This window comes from Elephantulus edwardii, unplaced genomic scaffold, assembly GCF_000299155.1.
Source record: "Elephantulus edwardii isolate Elephantulus edwardi_28Jun2011 unplaced genomic scaffold, EleEdw1.0 scaffold00286, whole genome shotgun sequence".
In the NCBI taxonomy this organism is placed as follows: Eukaryota; Metazoa; Chordata; class Mammalia; order Macroscelidea; family Macroscelididae; genus Elephantulus; species Elephantulus edwardii.
This window is the reverse complement of record NW_006400036.1, coordinates 1,510,475-1,515,341: the sequence shown is the minus strand read 5'-3', so window position 1 is coordinate 1,515,341 and position 4,867 is coordinate 1,510,475.

Here is a 4,867-nt window from a genome sequence, read left to right as displayed (position 1 = left end):
TAACAGAAGAAAAAAATAAATAGCATAATTTTTGTAAAAAGAATTTAAATTTAATAACAATCTTTCGATCTGATCAAAGAGTTTAAGTAAATATTATTCAGAGGACTCTTCACCTTGTTTCTTTTGGCCTTCATTTGGGATTTTGCTAATAAAGCATGTATGACTATCTCCAGCTTATTAGAAACAACATAAGACCTGAATGGCTTTGTCATGGTTTTCACAAAACGAGTAATTGAATGCTTGGTGTACAGGACTCAACTTAATGAGACCTTTGTTCATTTCTGAACATTTCATTCTTAAGCACATATAAAAACTTCTCCAACAGGGTAAAATGGGATGCCACAGACTGGGAAAAAGTATTTGGTCTTATAAGGGACTTATATCTAGAATGTATAGAATACTCAAGTGCCACAAGATAAAGGTAAACCCAATTGCAAAATGGGCACAGGATATGAACAGACACTTCACCAAGGAAGACATTCAGGTGGTTAACAAACACATGAAGGCATGTTCAAAATCCCCAGCTCTAAGGGAGGTGTAAATCAAAACAACTATGGAATATCATCTCACCTGAGTAAGAATAGCAAAATTCAACAGAGCAGCAAACAACAAATGCTGGAGAAACTGGAACCCTTATTTGCTGTTGGTGGGAGTATAAAATGGTGCAACCACTATGGAAGGTCGTATGGATGGTGCTTTCTCAAAAAGTTGCAAATAGGTATACCATTTGACCCAGCAATTCCACTACTGGGAATAAACCCTAAAGAAACCAGAACTGCCACCCAAGCACATATACCCATGTTTACTGCTGCTTTTTTCACAATAGCAAAGAGTTGGAAACAACCCTGGTGCCCATCAACAAATGAATCAATAGAGAAACTGGCATATTCACACAATGGAATACTATGCAGCACTGAAAAACAAAGAACTCATGAATTATTATATAAAACACGTGACCTTGGAGGACATTATGCTGAGTGAAATATCTCAGTCACAAAAGGACAAATACTGACATGGAGGTTGGGGGGAAAACCGAGAAAAGAGGGGACAAATAATATGCACAGAATTGAAACAGAGGAGGAAGAGAACTGTATAAAAGGAATATATGATTAGGTACTATTGACATGGCAAGAGTCCAGAATAAGAGCTGCATAGTAAAGTGGCAGGAGGGGGGAGGGTGCTTGGAAAACTGTATAACAAGGAAAGAACTGGTTTTTTTTTAAAAAAGAAAAAGCTAACTTTGGGGCAGGGGCAAGGAGGAAAATGTGCAACAATGAATGAATGGAAACCCAAATTCTGTATAAATTTCATTAAAATATCAATTAAAAATTCTTTTAAAAAAGAATTGATAAAAATTTATGTAATAAGTAATTAGTATGTGACTCTTAACTTGGAGTTTAATAAAATGATGTCCTCTACCTTGCCCAAAACATGGAAACACATTTTGTACAATTCTTATCAATAGAATTGTGCCTCTAATTTTCTGTATAGTGCAGTGACCAATGTCTATTAAAAATTCATATAGGGTAGTGGGGAGGCTTAACTCATTTTCTTGTCACACGTGGTTCAAAGTAAACAAAACAGGTACAAATGTAAAAGGCAAAGTCAATCAACTAAAATTTGCCATGTGAATAACAACTTTCTAAGATAGATCCAGCTAGCATGTCCAGAAACTGAAACAATTTATTATCTTGGCAGTCACTTAAGTATTTCAGTGAAAATAAAATTCTTTAAAATTAAAGAATGATTTTTTTTCAAGGCTCAAATATAATCTAAGGAAATAAATAAAATTTAAATAAAACACTTTGAAAATTTAAAAAAAACCCACCTGCACAAAGAAAACTACAGAACATTTCTGTGAGACACAATAAAAGACCTAAATGGCAAATGTGCTCTGTTCATGCATAGGTAGACACAATATTGTGAAAATGACAATCCTACCAAAAGCAACCTGCATGTTCAATGTAATCCCAATACAGATACCAAATTAATTTTTCAAGGAGATCAAAAGGGAAATTGTCAGGTTTATTTGGAGAGGAAAGAGACCCCAAATAAGGAAAGCACTTCTGAAAATAAAAAATGAAGTGGGAAGCATATGACTCCTTGACCTCAAAACCTACTACACAGAATCTAATGCAGAAAGAGAATCCAAAGAATTTGACTGGAACCATCTTTGATTCATTCTCTCTGGTAGCTTATACAGTTTATCTAATCCCCAGCAGCTTCCATCTCCACCCGCTCCACAGTTTCATAAGCCCAAGGAATAACCCCCTCCCCAATAAACAAAATTTTAAAAACTCCACCACCACCATAAAAATCAAGCCCACTGCCATCATCTCAAGTCTAACTCTGTGTGATCCTTCATTTCTGAATCTACTGGTAAAGGTGAAGTTCAGAGGAAGAGAGGGAGATCTCATCAAGATGGAGCGACACAACGACTCCAGTAATGAATTTGAGCATATCAGAAATCATGAGGAGGCGAGACCACGCTTCAGATTTGTTGTTCATAGGACTGCTATGAGTTTTACTTGATTTGACAGCACTTAACACCACAAAGCTTGCCTCCGGAAACTCTAGGAACTTGGAGAAAAGATGAAAGTTTTTTGTTCAAGAATCTCGTTCATAGGGTAGCTATGGGTTGTCTACTACTCTACAGCACTTAAAAACAACAGTAACACCACAGGGTGTTGGTGGCCTAGTGAATAAGGAGTTCTGCTGTCAAGCCAAAGTCACATGGTTCAAATCCACCAGCTATTCCTCAGTAGAAAATGGACATTAAAAACAAAAGCAATGTTCTGTGGTTTTCTTTGTCTAGGTCTTTTTTTAAATCTCTAATTAGATTCACTCCCAAGTATCTCAATTTGTGGTTGACTATTGGAAGCAGGAGTGGCATCCACTTCCTAAACAACATACTTCTGGAAACTCTATGAACTTTGAGAAATGACAATAGGTATAGAAAAGCTTCAAGTTCATAGGGTTGCTATGAGTCGTGCTCGACTCAACAGCAATCAACAACTTTGTAAATGGCATTGTTTTCTTGATTTTCTTCTCTAAGTTCTCTTTGTGACCATAGAGGAATCCCACTGATTTTTGGATATTGATATTATATCATGCCCCTCTACTAAATTGGCCTGCTAACTCTTAACAGTTGTTTTTTTGAGTCTAGCAGGAAGTTTGGCACTTCCTCAAAAAGCTGAATGTAGAAATTTTATATGACTTAGTTATTCCTTTGCTTGGAATATACCCAAGAAAATGAGAACTGAGTCAAAAATGGAGACTTGTATACCAATGTTCATAGCAGCATTATTCACCAGCACAAGAACATGGAAACAGCCCATATGTTCAACCACAATCAAATAGATTGAGAAATCTGGTATATTCACATAATAGAACACTATGCAGCACACAGGAACAATGATTTTGTAAATTATTACCTAACTTGGGAGGTACTGAGTGAACTAACTCAGTCTCATAAGGACAAATACTGTTTAAAACCATTATTGTAGAGTAAGTATGAGGACTCAAGGGATGGAAGCAGAGGAGTGGGTATATGCAGCAGGGCAGGATTAATCATGGGGTCATACAATATGATGGGTGGGGGGGGGTGAAGGAAATGGGAAGGACCTGGTGTGAAAAACAATGTATTCAAATTTTATAAACAAATTAGTATAAAAAATGAAAACAAAACAAACAAAAATCCTCAAACACCTACTTCACAGAGGTAGTAACCAAAACAGCATCGTACTGGTACAATTACAGGCACACAGACCAATGGAACAGAATCAAGAACCCAGAAATGGACCTCTCTATGGTCAACTGATGGAAATAAAACCTATAATTGGGAAATGAAAACCTCTTCAACAAACGGTGCTGGCAAAACTGGACTGCTACTTCACAAAGCTGAAACAGAATCCTTATCTCACACCATACACAGAAATCAACTCAAGTTGGATCAGAGACATGGGAGTAAAGCCTAAAACCATAAAGTTCATAAGAGACAAGCGAGGATCAAGCTTAGAAGGCCTAGTCTATGGTATAAAGAGATTGCCAAACACAGCCAGAAGTGCACAATCTGGAAAGGATAAATTGATAATGGGACCTAAAGAGTAAATCTCTGTGCTTATCAAAAACTTTTTTTTGAACAGAGTGAAAAGAAAGCCTACTGACTGGGAACAAACATTTGGCAATACCGTCTCAGACAAGAGTCTCATTAAAAAAGTTTACAGTATACTCCTGGGCCTCCAGAAGAAAAAGACTGATAACCCAATTTACAAATTGGGCAAAAGACATGCAAAGACTTTTCACAGAGGAAGACATTTGGATGGCCAACAGACATCTGAAGAAATGCCCAAAATCAAAACCTCAATGAGATACCATCTTTCCCAATAACAGTGGCAAAATTTAGCAAGACAGAAAGCAATTAATGTTGGAGAGGATGTGGAGAGGTGGGAATGCTCATACACGGATGGGGGGATTGTAAAATGGTACACCCACTCTGGAAGACAATTTGGGGTTTCCTAAAAAAAAAAATTGAACATAGAAACTCCATGTGACCGATCTATTTCATTTGTAGGAATATACCCCAAAGAAATTGGAACTGAGACACAAATGGAGATCTATACACCAGTGTTCATAGGAATGTTATTCAACAATCTAAAAACATGGAAACAGCCCAAATGTCCAGCTACAACTAAAGACTTGAGAAATTGTGGGGCATATATTGTTGTCGTTGTTATGTGCCGTCGAGTCGATTGCGACTCATAGCGACCCTGTGCACAACAGTCCTGAACCCTGCTCTATCCTGCGCCAACCGCACTGCCTCTGACACACCCATCCCGATTACCCCAGTCACCGAATCAATCCATCT